This window comes from Choloepus didactylus, chromosome 10 (genome assembly GCF_015220235.1).
Source record: "Choloepus didactylus isolate mChoDid1 chromosome 10, mChoDid1.pri, whole genome shotgun sequence".
NCBI classification, from domain to species: domain Eukaryota; kingdom Metazoa; phylum Chordata; class Mammalia; order Pilosa; family Megalonychidae; genus Choloepus; species Choloepus didactylus.
In genome coordinates this window covers 86505518-86525445 of record NC_051316.1, presented here as the reverse complement: position 1 = coordinate 86525445, position 19928 = coordinate 86505518, and the positions used below count along the sequence as shown (strand labels likewise).

Below are 19928 nucleotides of genomic sequence, written 5' to 3'. Positions count from 1 at the left end.
AGGAAATTAGAAAAACAAAAAAACAAGAGTATATAAAAAGAGAAAGGATTAAGAATGGGAAGCTAGAATAAAAGAATGTAAAATTCAGTCAGGGATAGAATATAAAGGATTTACTAATAATTGGTGCACAAATGGGAGAGCAGAAATGGGGGCAGAGTGAGATTTAAAAAAAGAAGAAGAAACAGCAGAAACCAAGAGTAAGAGAGAACCGCAAAGAAGAATAAGAAATAAATGAGAGCCAGCTGAGTTACAAACCAGCAGCATGTGTCTTTTCATTTTGCTTTTTGTTTGTTCTTTTAGACAGGAACACAAAGTAGCTAGAGATCATGAAAAAGAACAGCACCATCTGGGGCATGTTTTTATTAGCCATTTAATGTATTGCATGGAACAGAACCCTAAAAAGAGAATGCGGGTGGGGGTGAAGCAGATGTGACAGAAACAGGAAGCAATAGAGAATATGCTCGGTAGGGAGACAGCTAAAGGACACAGGTGGTAACCAGGAAACGTCAAACTGTTCTAGCACACAGTAGGCAAACGAATTTCAAACAGCAAGGAAAATATGGCAAACAAACCAAGGTTCAATCATCGATGAATCCAATGTAAAAAACTTTATTGAACACAGGTCTTTTTTTTTTAATTCATTTTATTGAGATATATTCATATACCATGCAATCATACAAAACAAATCATACATTCAATTGTTCACAGTACCATTACATAGTTGTGCATTCATCACCAAAATCAATCCCTGACACCTTCATTACCACACACACAAAAACAATAAGAATAATAATTAAAGTGAAAAAGAGCAATTAAAGTAAAAAAGAACATTGGGTGCCTTTGTTTGTTGTTTTCTTCCCCCATTTTTCTACTCATCCATCCATAAACTAGACAAAGGGGAGTGTGGTCCATATGGCTTTCCCAATCACACTGTCACCCCTCATAAGCTACATTTTTATACAATCGTCTTCAAGATTCATGGGTTCTGGGTTGTAGTTTGATAGTTTCAGGTATCTACCACCAGCTACCCTAATTCATTAGAACCTAAAAAGGGTTGTCTATATTGTGCGTAACAGTGCCCACCAGAGTGACCTCTCGGCTCCTTTTGGAATGTCTCTGCCACTGAAGCTTATTTCATTTCCTTTCCCTTTCCCCTTTTGGTTAAGAAGATGTTCTCCATCCCACGATGCCAGGTCTACATTCCTCCCCGGGAGTCATATTCCACGTTGCCAGGGAGATCACTCCCCTGGGTGGCTGATCTCACATAGGGGGGAGGGCAGTGATTTCACCTGCCAAGTTGGCTTAGCTAGAGAGAGAGGGCCACATTTGAGCAACAAAGAGGCATTCAGGAGGAGGCTCTTAGGCACAATTATAGGGAGGCCTAGCCTCTCCTTTGCAGCAACAGTCTTCCAGAGGGCAAGTCCTGTGGAAGAGGGCTCAGCCCATCAAACCACCAGTCCCCTATGTCTGTGAGCACATTAGCAACCATCAAGGTGGGGCAGCCCAATACCCCTGCATTCTCCACCAGCTCCTCAAGGGGGCTTCGCATATTTTTTTTACTTGTTTTTCTTTTTTTTAATTAACTTTTTTTTTTAATCAACTGTATAAAAAATAAAAAATAAAAAATTTAAAAAAGCATACAATAAAAGAACATTTCAAACAGACCACAGCAAGGGAGTAAGAAATAGACAACTAACCTAAGATTACTTTACTTCCAACATGTTCCTACTCTACCCCAAGAAAGTAACCTAATATAGCAATATTTCTGTGAACTCTGAACACAGGTCTTTTGATGTCTCTTCACCCCATAGCCTATCCTATCAGACCCAACCTCAGGTTTTACTCAAGTTTTTCCTATTAATCTTTCAAATGTATTACCTCTTCTTCATCCTCCCTGAGACACTGTGCTAGGCAAAGCAAGGTATATAAAGTTTGAGTAAGCTGGCTCTACCATAAGGAGCTCCCAAGTGAACAGAGAAGGCAAACACAAATTACTTAAAATATGCTTTCAGTGAGTAGCCCAGTTGGAAGTAATTATACTTTCAACTGAATTCTTTCTCTCTTACGACACCTAACATTTTCCACTTCGTATTATACTCATCCCTATTTAACTCTTTAAGAATCAGGATTTTTTTTTTCTGACTAGTTTTTGAACTCGAATCAATGTTTTACACATAACACATGCTCAATAAGTGCCATGAAAGAGGAACAAAGTTTGTGATTTCTAAGTAAGTGGCAGTGGGGGCCTCATGGAAAAAGACAAAATTTGGCAAAATCTTAATGGATAAGAAAGACTAAAATGGACGGACATGGGCAAAAAAAAAGGAGCATAAGTAGGTTCAGGGGAAGGAATAATAATAGAAAATCATTCTATAACAGGACTGTAGCCAGGAAGAAAGAGAAGACGAGACTGGCTAAGATGGAGACCAGACCAAGGAAAACACAGACCATTAGACTGATATATTGGGTTTCATATTAAATGCAAATTACAGTAAAACAGCTTTTTGAGAAAGAGTAAGAAACAATTAAATCTGTATTTTTACAATAATATGGGAGAAAAGAAAATGAAATGACTGTTTGTAGAAGACTTCAGAGAAAAGGTAATATTTGAGCAGGGTCTCAGAGGATGACTAGAAGTTCTCTGGGGACAGGCTCTTCAGGAAGATGGAAAAGAACGTGAAATGGTATGAAAATATAAAAGGGTACAACAGACTCTGGGACTAATGAGAGGTTAATAGTGGCTGGGGAAAAGGATATTTAGAAGAAAGGGATACAAGACCTGAAAGACAGGCTAAGACTATATTATGAGGGACAGTATATTTTCCCACTTGATTATAAATTTATAATTTTTAGGAGGGAAAAAAAAACCCATATTGCCTATTTAGAGCCATATCATCAAGTGACAGGTGATTCAACAATTATTCATGTTTACGGTGTCAGCATCTCCGCTTGCATATTAAATGAGACTCTGCCTGAAATAGATAGGGTCTCTATATCCGCACTTCAGAACATGTGGCTGCTATGCTAAAGAGACAACCATTTCTATTGTCACTGACACAGCAACTCTCCCAGACCAGATTCCTGGACAAATTCTGGACAAAACATTAAATCCAGAATAGTGGAACTGCTGATTTTACTTCCAACAGAGAGGACTACTAGATGAGAAATAAGAGCCAGAACATTCATTTACAAGATAAATTGTTTTAAACTGTTAAATAAGAGCAAATCACATAACAGTCGATTCTTCTGGATATTGCACACTTAATGACAAACCAATGTCTCTTAATTCATGATAGTGGGAGGAATGGCATTTCTGTTTAAAAAAATGTTCCCTGTGCCTTTCTTCCCTAACTACCCCCATCATGCACCACAAGCTAGAATCAAGTGCTTTAAGTAACAACCCTTTCAATAATGTAAACTCTGCTCTTGTTACACTTTACTATAACTTCCTGTGTCTTTGACATATTCAAGAAGTGAGACTCATGCATAGCATGTTTATATTATTCCCTCCTTAGAGAAAGCTCACAGACAATGTCAGGTCTGGAGAGATAAGAGCTGCTTCCAGGACATGAATTCTCATGAGGATTAGGCAACCACCATCTGGGGCTCCAGAGTTTATCTGTATAGCAGCTGCCTTCAAAGTATCACACTAGACGGGGGGGGGGGGGGGGGTCTAATTGTAAAGTGTTTAACAAGTTGCTCTAACTTGGCTTTGTTTATTGTTCTGGATTGTTTTTTCCCCTTGCAAGACAATAAAATACAACCTAGTGACCACCTCTTAATAAAACTACAACCAATTTAAAACAGTGTTATATATTCAAATAGTAAACCCATCATGCATTCAAATATTTGATAATGTCACAACGGATAACAATATAAATGTTAATGATTACCCAACAATTACCAAATATTGTCATTAATAAAAGCTTTGTCCTTCAAAAAAAAAAAAACAGTAGATACCATTTTTTTTAATTTCTTAGAAAAAAAAATACAGGTTTTGTTTTAATCATAACAATATCCCAAATTACACTGAGAAAGTTATTTTTTTTACTTATGTCTTCAAATGACATTAAAGTAATCAAAACACTTTAAATTTTATTAAACAAGAAACTTTTAATCAACTATTTATAGAGAAGAGCAGGAAGCTCAGAAATGAAAGCAAAATTAACCCACTAGGAAAATCAGTGAATTTTAAATATTCAGTTTTCAGTAGCAGTCATCTGTTAAAACTGATTTCTATATGTATCTTTTAGAACACTGAAATGGTCATGATGAAACAAAGAGCTAGATATTAAAGAAAAACATAAAAGAAAAAGTGAAATAAAATATTTGCTATCATGTATGAGTTCCTCTCTAATAAGTTTCAAAATTATTACACCACTGAAGAAATGCCTTTTTCTTAATATTAGGTCTCCTTTCATTTCAATCAAATAATCTGCTTTTACCTATTACAGAATCATAACAGTTAGAGTTGTTCATTTAAACATCCCTTGGCAAAGGACCAGTTTAAGTAGACAATATTATTGCTAGCCCGACTACAGATTTGGCAAAGTGACTGCATCTATAGTTAAAATCTACTATAATAATTAGCTTTGGAAAGAAGAGTGGTTCATTCTTTCATTGTTCATTCAAAATACATAACAAACCTATTTCTGAAGTAGACAGCATGACCTGGACAAACAGAAGGCAGGTTTGAGTGTGCCAAAATCATAAAATTGGTGGATGACATTATTTCTGAGGTTTCTTCCACATCCAAAAATTGACAGATATTTATATCTCTGGGCCTGACACAAACATTCTAGTCCTATTTCTTGAAGTACCCTTATAATTGTTCACTGGAATCAAATACAGATAATTCAATTTCAACACATCTAAAACTGAATTCACCATCTTATTTCTAAACTGGCTCTTCTCAATTTCTCTATTTAGGTCAAGGATAGAATCATTTTAAAAATCACTCACACTTGTTAAATGGGAAAACTCTCTTTCACTACTCTCTCCATCAATATTTTTATCAAGTCATCAAGTCCTGTTGACTCATTTCAAAATTATTTTGACAATATTTTATTTACTTTCAATATTACCATTACCAACTTGTAAGCTACCACTTGCACTTTATACTAAAGCAACAGTTTTGTTAGTGATGTCGCTCCTAACACATTCACAGTACACATCACCATCACATAAAATATTCTTCCAAACCCATTTGTTCACAATGTTCTCCCGATTTGCTCCCCACCATTTAAAATGCCATTTCCTTTCTTCCACATAATCAAATTCTCCCTATACCAGATTCTCCAGGACTCAAATTCAATTTGTTTCCTTCTCCATGTAACATTCTATATTTATCCCAAGAGAGTCCTGTTCTCCTTCCCAGAACTGCTACTTTAGACACAAAACACACTGGTTTAAATGATAACATCACAAATATCAAGCTATAGGTGGTATTCTCCATATATCTGAGGGAGATGGTTAGAGAATAAACAAAAAGACTACATTGTATTTTTTTCTGCAATGTTTTAGGGCTTATACAATAATAGTTATTTGTTGAATGAATTTTTCAACAAAATCTTTAAGGCATTTACGTGTGCAATGGAGTGAATGGATAAGGGTGTTGCTTTTTATAAAAGACACTGGAATTCAAGAAAATCTGAGTTTCACTCATTCTTCTACCTAAGTGAGAGTAGGCAGTGACAAGATTCCAATGGCATACAAAATGTCAGAATTTATATATAATTGCTTGTAATACAATTTTAGGTATTCTTTTAAAAATAGGATTTTTATTTTAAATTTCTTGTATTTGTTAGAGATTCAATTTGTTAACTAAGTCAGAATTTATGGGAGCCTAAAACCAATTCCAGCATAATTTCACACAGAAGCCCTCCTGAAGTAAACCAGGATAACATCCAAATAAATCTTCCCTTGGAGGAGAATAAATGCTCCATGAAAATAATGTATATCTCATTTAAATTTAAAGCATGTTATCTGTGACAAACCTAAGCTCCATCCCAATCTTCCAAATGTCTCTATAGCCTGTACTAAACTAACCCCACACAACTCCTGCCGCCTAGTCGAATGTGTCTCCCTAGGACCATTACTCCATATAATTCAATTTCCTACATTAAATCTCCATTTCATACTGCTTGGTTTTGTATCTGTAAGATCTGAGGTTCTTGCTCTTGAGTTCAAGACTCTTTTTATTTAACTCTTCACAACTGCCCTACCTACTTACTAGACAATAAAGTCTCATAAGACCTCTGTGTTATCTTCTAAATCACAATGGAATCAGGTACGGCAATTCTGGGTTCCAACCATCATCTAATTACCTATTAAAAATACCAACCCATCAAATATCAGATCCCTCACTTACCAGCTATGTGATCTTAGCTGATTACTTAACCTCTCTGAGGCTCAGTTGATCTGTAAAATGGTGATAATAAAATCTATTTTACCATGTCATAGTGAAGATTAAATAAAGTAATCTGTGTAAAAAAAAAAAAACAGCAACCCTACAAAACCAGACTTATGTTCCTCAACATATTCAAATGCCAATAAGGTATAAGTTCAACCCTATACTAGGCATATAGTGAATGCTCAATAACTATTTGCTGATTTATAGTGCAGATAAAACTGTATATAAATCAAGGGAAAAGTTATGATAAAAAAAATTTTTAAAAAGGTAGGTAGATATTTCTATAGACTACCAATCTTGGCAGTCTACAGTATAGGTACATATATGTAGAAAGCTTTTATCAGTTAGGAAATTCTCTTTTGCCCACTTAAACACTTTTGAAGAATATTTTACATAAAATATGAGACAATAATTCTGCCAAGATGGAAACAAGAATTTCTGAACACCTTTTTTTTGGCCTGCTAAACAAAATGTAAAAATGCAGTTTTCGTATTTTGAGATACTAATTACAGTTGATAAAAGTACTTTTATTACAATGTCTGATTTACAGAGTACAAAAGTGCACTAGTGACCAGCAGAAAATTCTTTTTCTGATTCCACCCTAATTATTACTTATTAAACCATTTTCTTTATTATGATGTATTTTTCTGACTTAAAGATACTTTTGCTTTTTTTTTTTTTTTTTAATTTGCACAGTACAAAGATGTAACTTTCAATTAATGGTTAAACATAAAACAAGGACCGTGAACTGAAAAACAATTTCACTTTCATTGAGATCAATTCAATGGCTCATTATTCAAAAGCATATGTTCATCAATACAAATAAACTTTCATTTCAAAAAATTTCCATTTGAGGCTAAAATCCTAAAATAGCCCCTACGTCGCACCACAATTCAGCTGCTAAGGAAAAGCTAAGTAATGCTTCCCATGACTAAGTGGATTAATTCTTTAGCCCAAACACAATTACTGTTCTCCACACTGTTCCACTGAACATCTAAATAAGCATCCCAAAGCTTATTTCATCCAAAGAAAAGATCCAGACCAAAGAATAATCCCAATGTATGAAGTTTACATTTTGTGCAAAGTTTTTAAAAAAGGAAAAAAATCTATAAGTGGTGGTCAGGAAAAGAAATAGGTCATTTTAGACAGGTGTAGGGGATGACATCTACTGACTAATAGATATCTTTGTTGAAGGAGTCCTGTGCAAATTCCATTAGATGTCTTTTTCTCAAACCAACTAATTTTTCTTACTTAGTCCTTGTATCCAGACTTTTCCATAGCTGACACACATATTAGCAATGAAAAGAATATTATTTGAGAAATAGCCTATTACACAGAAAGAGGTGTACATTTCCTCAGATTGCAAACTTTTCTTGCTTAAAAAAATTTCAACTTCAACCATGTATGAAGAGTGCTCTCTTACAGCTATGATTATCAAACATTTTATCTTTAAACTTCAGAAATGTGCTGTAATACACACCTGATCTGAAGAAAAGAATATGATAGGGTCAGGGAATGGGAAGTGGGGGAAGGGGCAAACACATAGCTGTGTTCAAATAATTCTCTATAGCCCCAAAGGGTAAAATGAAAGCAAAATTTAATAATTGTTAACTTCAGATCAGAATTCTCTGACAATGACAAGCCATCTGATTATAGCACAGGGCTGCTTTCTGCTACACTTACTGAGATGTTTACATACAGACTAGGGTGATCTATGAAGGAGTCTGGACTGGTAGCGTTCTTTCTAAGACTTCTAAGTCCCTCTAATACTCTAAAGACTCTTTCAATTTCCACTTCAATTTGTCTAAAGACGTGAAATTACAGCCCATTTTCCACCTACTTAATGCCCCTTGGAAGTCTACATCAACAATTTACTGTTCCAACAACAGGTGCTAAGGAGAGAATTTTTAGCTCTTTATAACACTTCTGCATTTAAAGGAATATTTACCATCAGGTGTTTTTCTACAACTCTGTCCCAAAGGACTTGAACCAACAACACAAATGTATATTCACAAGATCAAGCTATTTAGCTTTGGTTTCCTAATGAAGACTGAATTAATGGCAAGGCTTTCTTGAATTGCTGGAAACAGGATTGCTGCAAGAGGGCAAGTGGAATGGTATGTATGACCTTTATGTCATCAAGTTTTCTGGTTTTCTTCCTTCGGGCAGAAATGAAAATAAAATGCAAAATTCCTACCCAAATTTGATTCATGTTTGGGTTCTTTAACAGTGGGGGTTTAAACAGCTTGAACCTCACCTATAGCAATTACAGGTATAATCTGATTAATTTAAATGGTTATTAATGCCCTTTGGAATTCTGATTAGTCTGGGGATAACTGATGCAGATGGCCTCTGAGGGGGTAATTATGCCCCCAAAAAGAGTTCAAACTATCAGACTAGAACTCCTATATAATTCCTATCTGCTCATTTTAACAGTTGCCTGGAATGGGGCAGGGGATGGAGGTGGGGTGGGGGGGACAGAGAAGGAACCTTAATAAATATAATAATAAAAACAAACAGAAGGGACAGAAGAAAGAAAAACTGATAAGAAGAAACAGAAGAAAGTAATAAAGAAGAGAAAAAAGATAAAAATATGAGAAATAAAGAGGGAATTTTCAATATGCTTGCAAAAAAAATGTACTGATGATAAAAAAGAGAAAAACTAATGAACCTCTAACAACTACAACAAAGAAGAAACTTGCTAGAAGACAGTGGTTAGATATTTGATTGGTATCTTACTTTGACAAATTAAAAACACATAAAGATAAAATAAAATTACATTGTAATTAAGAAAAGATTTGCTCATCCTGCTTATCTGAAAAAACAAAAATCCCAATGGCTCGCAGAGCCCAAAACTATTTTTCTAGATTTGTACATTTAATGTATCCATAAATAGTTTGCTAACGTGGGTTCTAATACCTGTACTCTTAGCGTGAGGCTTGAAATGAAAGAGTGAGGGGACACCTCACTCTACTCGAGTTACAATTGCTTTATTTATTCTAAATTTTTTAGTAATTTCAAAATACATTAGGAGTTCTAATTTCAGGTAAGATGGAATAAGCTCACACTCTATCCTGTCTTTCTCAATGAAAACAGCTACAAAACCTGAACAGAATGCACGAAGCAGCTATTTGAGCACCTGTAAGTAAACAGTAGCAGGCAGACTGGGGAAGATCAGAATTTGAATTCCCACCAAATTGGTGATGAGTTTACCATTTTTTACTCTTTGATATTCCCTGGTCTAGATTCAACATGGTCAAAACCTGGAAGTAGGCATTAGAACAGACAGAACTCCAGGAAATGCCTTCTAGTTCTGGCTTAAAGAGCAGGAAAAGAGTCTCTACGCTCAGAGACAGAGTGGAGGAAATTTCCCGGTGTTTTTTTGGGGTTTTTTTCCCAACATTGTCTTGTACCCCAGTCCCCAAGCAATCTTGTGACGGTGGTAGAGACAGTGACAGCAGTAGCAATGGGTTTCATAAGAGCTCTGAAGGAAGAAACCTTCCTCTTCAAAAGGATGGCATGAACTTCTCCTGCTTAATTTTTACCCTCTCTCTCGGTCTTCCTGCTACTTGGCCCCAGACATAGGTACAGCTGCAAGAAGTGTGCAGCAGATGGGAGTAACTAAAACCCTACATCTCTGGATAGAAGATGGAAAAGAGGAGGTCCAGGTAACCAAAAATCATGAGGGAGATCATGAAGAGGGAGAAGCTCAGGAAAGCAACCCCATAAAGCTGTTCTTGAACTTCCGGGCTCATTCTCAAGCTGTACATGCATGACTCGGATGATAAAATAGCATACAGTAGGACAGAGGACTACCCAGGTCCCAGGCTGGCCACTGTTTGACACACACAAGATAGAACCTAAATAGTACCGCAAAGGCTTTGTAAAAGGAACTGAAATTGGAACCACAACAAACAAAACCTTGGTCAGAACTTGTGGTCTGAACCCAACCAGATGCACTACTGACATAAACCAAAATATCAATATTTGCTATAGGATTTAAATAAGATATAACGTCTCATAATACAATATTCAAAATGTCCAGGATACAATCTGAAATAAAATGACACAAGAAGAACCAAGAAAACTTCAATTCTTATGAAAAAAAAAAAAAAAAGACAATTAGATGCCAACTCTGAAATGACACAAATGATAGATTTATCTGACAAAGACTTTAAAACAGCTATTATGAAAATGTTCCAAGAAGAGTAAACATTCTTAAAATGAATGGCAAGATAGAAAGTCTCAGCAAAGAAACAGAAAGATACAAAGAACCAACTGAAAAATTCAGAACTGAAAAAATACAATAACCAAAACTGAAAACTCATTGGATGGCAGAGGAAAGTTAGTGAAGTTGAAGACAGATCAATGGAAAGTATCTAATCTGAAAAACAGAGAGAAAGAAGACTAAATAAATAAACTAGAACCTCAGGGACCTGAGGGACAATTACATGAGGTCCAATATTCATTTCCTGGCATCTCAGAAGGAAAGGAGAAAGTGTAGTCCATAAAAAATATTTGAGGAAATAAAGGCTGAAAACAAATTTTCCATTCTACTTGCATTACTTATAGGGGAAAAAATTGGAATAACTGAGAATTTCTCATCAGAAACCATGGAGGCCAGAAGGAAGTGGAACAACATGTTTAGGCGCTGACAAAAAAAGAACTGTCAATCCAGGGAAAATATCTTTCAGAAATGAAGGTGAAATAGAGACATTCTCAGATTAAGGAAAACTAAGAGAATTCATTGCCAACAGACCTGCTCTAAAAGAAATGCTAAAGGAAGTTCTTTAGATGGAAGAAATATGACACCAGAAGACCTAAAACATGAGGAATGAAGGATGAGCAAGAAAATGGTAACAGCCCTTCTCCTCTTGAGGTCTATAAACTATGACGAGTAATGGAAAGCACAAGGTATAACAGCATCTGGTGGAGTTTTCACCCTACGGAGATACAAGACTTAAGGATGCTAAGGATCAAACACCTGAAGAATGACTTAACCTCAAACTCAAAATAAGGCAAAAAATGTTGTAAAATTGCCATTTGATCTTTTAAAGAAAGGGAACTGTGTGAGAAATCAGAGTTTCATAGGTCTTTAACAACACAATCATTTTCCTTATTTCTTTTACGTATCTTCCCTTCTCTCCAAGTGGGAACAACGACATCAAACAGCTTCTCACTGCCTACTTGTGCACAATACTGTCAAGATCACAAGCTGAGAAGATTTATTCTTTGGCCTTTAGAAGCTTACAGTCTAAACCATTCAACTCCAATATAAAAGAAATAAAAGCAAGGGAATTTTAAAAAACAAGCAAACAAAACAAAACACTGAGCAAAGATTTAAAGACTCAAATAAATATGTGTTTTATACCAGTAAAATATCAATGCATTTGTAGTAAACAAAGAAAAAAAGGTTCACGGAGCCATTGTTTTTGCTTTGTTTATTTTAAAATGGCAAGCTATTACTGATAGAAAAATGTACTTACCTTTAATAAGTCAGAACTCCTACTGAGTGCAGAATTGGAAAGAAGAGCCTGCTCCATTTTACAAATTCAGTCAGGGTTACTGAGTAGGTATAAAAGTTCAGATACACAGAAACAAATACATTAAAGAAATGCCAAAATTATCCCACATGTATTAATTAAAACCTCATCTTAAAAATAAATCATTTCCTCTTTAATTAATCTTGTTAGTTCTTAAAACTTTTATTATTGGCCTACAAAAAAACATCTTTGAATATGGGAATATTCTGAGAACGAATCTGTTTACTTTTAAGTAAAATGCATGATATTCAGTACTACTAATACATTCTTAAAATGCAGGCAAACCTCAATTACTGCCAATTGTCCTTGATGTATTTATAACAGCCTAAAGATGAAACAGTATAATGTCGTAAACCCTATCACAGTATATAATCTCCAAATTACATTCAAGGGATAAATATATATACAGCATATTAATGAATTTATATTTTCATAACACCCTTTATACTGAATGTGAGAATCTAGTTACTTTGGATAAAAGTTCATGAAAATCCATCCCTCATAGCTATTAAATGAAATACATTCTCCTCATCCTTGGAATCAGTTACTCTGAAAATGATGTCAGCCTTAGAAGTAGATTAACCTCTCTCATTTCTCCTGCCCCAAATTCAGAATTTATTTACATGCCATCTGCAAGATGTGGGACAGAAAGAGAAAATAAAGGAGATAAAAATCTAAAAATAAATGTACAACATTAAACTAAATATGTAACATGCAGACATGCTTAGAACAAACATATTTTTAATACCCTGAAAAAAAATGCTCCTTTCCCAAATTCCCATCAAAAAAATCCCCATTGTGAAAGGGCAAGAACTCATTTTTACTGAGTAATGAGGGGAAAAGAATATAACCTTCCAAAATATCATTATGTGTCAGAAAAATACATACAATATATTTACTGCATAAAATGAGATGTTGAAAAACAAGGTACATGAATGGACACTTATTCCTTGTAGGCAGTTCAATAGTTGTCCTAAAGCGGTAAATCCAAGTCTTAATTCCCGGAGCTATGAATGTGACCTTATTTGGGATTAGGGTCTTTGCAGATAAAATTAAAGATCTTGAGATGAGATTATCCTGGATTTACAGATGACCCTAAATCCAATGACTGGTGTCCTTATAAGAGAAAAGAAAGGGAGATTTAAGATACACAAAAAATCTAAAAGATGGATCTGATACAATCTAGAGAGGCCCTAAGGGACTATGCCAGTCTGAAATGTGAATCCTTATATTTTTATGACCATTTAGAATGAACTTCAAAAGAACACTCATATGTCAAAACAATGCCATTCAGAAGTTATAACAGACCTGCCTCCCCAAATACTCAGTTGACAAAAAAAGAGTCATCCAAGCAAATGCTCCCCAACAGTATGCCTGAGCAAACTGATTTATTATGGCAACCTATCCCACAACTGGCCTGAAGTTTAAAAAAAAAAAAAAAAAGTCAGAAGAGGTTGAAACTTAGGTAATAAAACAGGATTTTATCGCTACAGAGTAGTCCAAAGCGTAATAAAGCTTGATATCTCTCTCAGACATGCAGATGAAGGTATCAGTCTGCTTTCAAATGTGTACCACTGGATGGAAGTACACAATTCAATAAATATTCTTGACCACTCAAACACTCCCCCCAAAAAAACCTGAGCAAAGTAACATTCAGAATCTAAACCTGGTCAAGTGTCTCAATTTAACTCCTAGTTTAAAGGAAATAGAGAAGACAAAGGAAACTGTTAAATACCACAAGAGTTCACTTAGCTAAAGTATAGAATGTGGGACAAAATTTGGTTTCTTAAACAATTAAACTCCAAAACCTGGAGTGGGAAATGGCAGGAAACCATTGGAGGTTCTGTGCAGAAGAGGGACATGACCCAACCAAAAGTGTCACTGTGGCTGTTTTATAGAGAGCACAATGTAAAAGGGCAGGAATATCAGCAGAAAGAACAGTTGGAAGGCTATTGCCATAATCTATTAAGAGATGACAGTTAATGATCTGGCCCAAGACAGCTATGGGAGATGGAGTGAAGAGATTTCAGATTCTGGACAGATCCGAAAGGTAGAAGTAACAGTTTTTACAAGGGACCAAATGTGCAGTGTGAGAGAAAGGAAGGAGAAAGAAATGACTCCAGTGTTTTTTGGCAAATGGAAAAATGGAATTCCCATTTGTTAGGGGTAGAGGAAGGAGAGAAGCAAAATCAAGAGTTCAGACTTGATTTAAGATGCTTACTAACATGCAACAGAAGGCAGTTTGGTGGTCAGAGAAGGGCCAAAGGGATTAGATGAGATCATGTAGGAAATTACTACAGGAGAAGAAGAGGTCTGAAGGCCAAGCCATGAAGCCTACAATGCTTAAAGGACAGAAAGATAATAATAACAATAGTTAACACATTATACTATGTGCAAAGTACTGTTCTAAGAGCTTTATTACATAATATTTATTTAATCTTCATAGCAAGCCTTTGATACAGAAATTTTCACTTTATTTTACAGATCTGAAACCAAAGCACAAGAAGGATAAGTCATTTGCCAAGGTAACAAAGTAAGCAGCAGAACCATGATTTGTACACGCAGACTAGCTCTACTGTCCTCACTTTTAAGCATTAAACTACACCACATGATCTTTCCAGAAAGGATGATTGGACCAAAAAATCAACGGTATGGCCAGTGAAGTAGGAGAACCAAGAGAGGTGGTGTACTTGAGGCCAAGAAGAAAAATGTCAACTGCTGATAACTAATCAAGAGGGCTAAGAATGGACCACAGGATCTGACAAGGTGGAGGTCAATGGGAACTCAACCAATCATTACCACCATAAACTGATATTCTTTTATACTGCTATTTCTAAATTTCCTTACAAGTATTTATAAAAGAATGCATAATCTAAAGAATACACCCATTTACCAAACCAACTTAAAGACTCTTTATAAGTAAGTCATTTTCACTTCAATGTTTAGCAGGTTTATCCCATTGTTACTTCCCCTCTTACACATCTCATGATAGAAAATTTTATCTAGATACATTTAGTCAAAACACATTTATATATTGTTTAACTTAAAGATTTACTTAGCAATATGAAATAAACATCAAATGACAATAGTAAACAAAAATAAAATCAGCACTAAACATACAATAAGATGGTTAATGCCTTAAGGTCTGGTGTATCAAAAATAATACAAGAACTCCCCTTCCCATTATTTTAATAGAGGTCTAATATGAAATTACTGGCAATCTAACATTAGACAAATCATTTTATATGCTGCAAAATCACTGACAACATTAATTCAATAAAGTAAAATTTCATTCTCAAACTCAAAAATTTCTCAAAGTACTTGGTTTCAAATTGTCCGTATTTTGAAATGAACCCTCCAGCCTTGGTTTATTTCCTTAAGGCAGAATTTCAGTTTGCTTGAATCCATGCTGTCTACTGTCCAAGATCATTCCATGCAATGCAAGAAAGCCACAAAATAACCCAAATGAATACCAAGTTGTCCCTATAATAAATCAGATTCATTCACCACTGTGATGGACTACAAACTTTAAGCAAGTATGAATGTATCACGGTGATTTGACTACAATTTTAAATCAAATTGTGTTCTTTTGGGTACTGATACTATTTCTCTACTGATACCAAGTACCAAACAGAAGAAGAATAATTTCAGAAAGAGAGGTATCAGGGCATTCAGGATGAGTAAGACCAGCGGAGCGGGGTAAGGAACAGGATCCTGCCAGGCCCTACCAGTAAAAAAGCAGAGCACTTCTTGCTGTCCCAGTTCTGGCATATTTTTTTAATGTTGTTCCCTTGATACAAGCCAATAACAAGAATCTGGAGACTGCCATTAAGAACTGAATAAAAGAGGAAACAACTTACTTAATCAGTGATCCAAAACACTAAGTGTGAATCTTCAGATGACACAGTCTAAGCTGATTTCTAGATTTATCAATTTAGTTAACAACATTATTACACATATTAAGTTGCTATACAACAGCTGTCTGATACAAAAGCACTTGATAAATGTTAGCTGAACTGATATGAACTATAAAAGCCTTCCAAAATTTGCCAAAATAATATATATAACAGAAGTGTGGACAGTCAGTATAATAGATTGTGTTGAAAGACTCCTTTAAGAATCTACTCCTATAGTTAAAACATACATCTGGAAGAACACAGAAGAACAAAACAAACAAAATGCAATGAAAGCCCAACACATTAATACCGGGTAGGAAAGGAAGAGGGACCCAAGGAAAGAGAAAGAATTAGGCTTGAATTTACTACCACAGGGTGAAGAGGGAGCTACATCAAAAGTGGAAGGCAATACAGCACGGTGGTAGGGAACGTGGGCTACGGAGCAAGACTGTCTCAGTTCAAATTCTAAGTATCCCACTTAGTTGGGCAAGTTACTTTACTTCTTTGTACCTGTCGCCTCATCAATACATGAGATGACGATACCAATTCATTGAGCTATTGTGAAGCTAACATGAGTTAGTACATGTAAAGCACCCAGAAAAGTAAAATGAATATTTGCTATTAGTACTGAAATTGCACTCATACTTGTCTAGTAACCTCAAGCAAATTACTGTTAAGTTGAACCACATAAAATTGCTATTTTTATAGGCCAAAATACTTTCGAATACCCACAAAAGAAAGCTGTGAAAACAAGTTGTTAAGAATGCCCTCGGGACCAAAGCCCTAAAAAGCTAGAGTTAACCCAGCAATTTACTCACTTAGCAGGGTGAAGACCTAACAGAAGGAAAAAGGTGTCTGCAGCAGGCTGAAAACAAATCACATTTCAGATAAAAAGCATACAATTCAGTATGAATGACCTCTGAGGCAGCCAACATTTTACACTGGATTGATACTGAAAGCTGAACTAATATTTTATATTTAAGTATCTATTTTCTCTCCTCCAGGTCAAAAAATAAATGTTCTCACAACTTCAAAACGTACATACTGTACGTACAGTTTTCTTATTAAATAAAAAAACAATACCTTGTTTCAAGCACATGAACATTTTACAAAGCTAATACTGATGTGTAAGATTCCAAAATGCACTAAGAAAGTTTTTAATCAACATACTTTTTTTATTCAAATATATTTATGTTTCATAAAAATCTACCTTGATTTTTACATAAAATTACTGTCAATTTCCTGAATATTTCCAGAATTATTTCTATGACTTAACAAAGTGTCTACACTCTACCTTAAAGGTTATAAACCTCTCCACCTAAAATGGGTACAGTGACACCTCAAAAAATGATAGCACAATTTCAAGAGAGCCTGATTTTCCACAAGAGTGTCTCACATTCATCTTTTAAATTTCTACGGTATAACTGTGAATCTTTAAAAAATATATAAAAATACATAAAAATAATGCTAATATAAAGAGCTAAATGTACTTCTTATGGTTAATAAAAATTAGGAGGCTATTCTTAAGATTTTGATAGATCGATAATTATATTTTAATATAATTTTTTGTTAAACTCAAACAAAGGCAGTCTCAAACCTCCACCCCAAATTTCTGTGAATAGTTTCCGTCCTCTCAGTAACAGATAAAGCTTACTAAGTCAAAGAAGAATGAATAATGACAAGATCTTCTGGTAACAATCTGTCCCTAAACCAATTTACTCATTTCACCAACTCCCCTTTTTCAAATTGAGATATAACTCATATTCCATATCAATCACCTTTTTAAGGCATACAATTCACTCACTGGTTTTTAGTATATTTATAAAGTTGTGCAACTATCCTCTCTAATTCCAAAATGTCTTCCAGAAACTCCATACCCATTAGAGTCACTCCCCAATCCCACCTTCTCCCAGCCTCTAGCAACCAATAATCTAGTTTTTATGCCTATGGATTTACCTACTCTGGAGATTTCAAATAAATGGAATCATACAATATATGGCCTTTTGTTTCTAACTTCTTTCACTTAACGTAACATTTTCAAATTTCAACCTGTTGTAGAATGTATCAATATTTTATTCTTTTTTATGACTGAATAATATTCCATCATATGAATATATATATAACATTTTGTTTATCTATTCATCAATTATTGGATATTTGAATCATTTGCACTTCTTGACGACTATGAATAATGCTACTAAATGTAATCATTTCAACCCCTTTTAAGATACTGTGACAAAGATTTTAAGTTAAACTACACAAAGTACTGGCAGAAATCTCTGAAGATCCTAAAGTAAAACTAAGTTATGATACAATTTCAGGGAGGAGTACCTTCTTTTATAAGTATAGATTCTGCTCTTCTGCGTTCATTCATTCTACATTTAAAACATCTGGACAGGTGAAACAGAAAAAAGCCTCACCTTTTACAGACCATGAATAAACAAGAAGGGCAGGTAATAACACGGAAAGCTACAAAATACAATATTTTAAGTTCTTTATTTTGACTTTATTTGGTTTTCTAAAAATTTACATATCTCACATTTAACTTAAATATTTAAGATAAAATAATTTGCTACAATGACAAAATTACAGAGTTGTAATTGAAGAAATGAACATACCAAATATGTATGTTTACATTTAAGTACCTGTAAGTTTTTAGTTTGAGCTGTCCTCCTAAAGCAATGTGGCAAAAATATCTGCTAAATATACCAGGATTGACCTGTGGATCTGAAAAAGATTCAACCCTCAAATATTTACTTTTGGTTCCAAATATCAACCAAATCATCCAAAATGTCCAAATCAGCAAAAATTGATTAGAGATTGTAATTTATCCTATATATTTGAGAGCAAAATCTGGCTTTCTTGATTAGTCATCAAATGTATTTTGGTATAAAGTAAATCTCTAAAATATCTGCCTGAAAATACAAACTTCAGAGTTTTTTTTCAAATTATATATAATGTGGCCAAGAACTCCTAAATGTTAAAATCGAAATGACAGTATGCAATCAATCAATTCAGTAACTTTCAAATACAATATTGTTTGCTTTATGACAAAATACAACAAAAATGTTATCAAAATAATGCATAATTATTCCTCTACAAATAAGAAATGTTCCTAATACTCTATCAAAACAAATACAGCACTCAAAGAAAGAAAAAAAAAAATAAAACAGTATTGTTTCCAGATAGTGTGGAACTATAACAATTTTAAAAAGCAAATACTGTTTTATTAAGATCTGAATTTTTCATATCTATATTTTAAACTCACAGCTTTACTTACCAGTTATGAAAAGTAACAGTGAACAATGTCTTTTTTTCTAGAAGATATTTATAGAAGTTTACATTTAAAAATCTCCTCCTGATAAGAGTGGTAGGTTTAAAGAGAAATTTTCATTAAAAAAAAAAAAGACACTAGTAACCTTTATATAAGCTGTTGTAACATTTTTGGATGCTTTTTAAGTGGCCTTCTCATGTTTAAAATGCCATTAATGACTTGGATGAAAACTTGGAAGGCAAGGATGAAACCTAGTCACATCTGCTAATAGATATATATATATTTTTTGCTATAATTTGTATCTACATATTTAAACCAATTAACTCCATTCTGTTACATTTGTAAACCATTAAATACACTCTGGGCCTAATTTTTAAATTCAAATTCAGTAAGTATTTATTGAGTAGGGTTCACCACATGCCTAATACGGTGCTAAGCACCTGAAAAAAATAACCATTTTGGTTTTTCCTATCTTTCTCCCTCCTTGTCCTTGTGGCCTACATATATAATCACTTGATGAAAGACGCCAGCAGGATAGTACTACCCTCATTTACTACACACCTGACTTAAAATTTATACTCATGGATTTTAAAGCCGGGAATTCAAACAAATACGAACTATGAAAAAAATTCACAAGAATCCATTTTTCTGGAGAGCATTCATCACTGAGGGGTAAAATATTTCTCATATGCATCACGAAGAAAGGTCCTTTTGCCATGTTGTTGGCAAAACTGTCAATCATCTTGATGAGCAGCAAATAAATGAATGCCCAATGATGGGATTCTGTACTATCCTTAAAAAAG

At 34.4% G+C, this 19928-nt stretch overlaps 1 protein-coding gene across 6 annotated transcripts in view; it reads right to left on the bottom strand.

The window, feature by feature from the left end:
- ZCCHC7 (zinc finger CCHC-type containing 7) overlaps nt 1-19928 on the bottom strand; it is a 284890-nt gene that overhangs the window by 193182 nt on the left and 71780 nt on the right. The gene's annotated exons all lie outside the window — the stretch shown is intronic.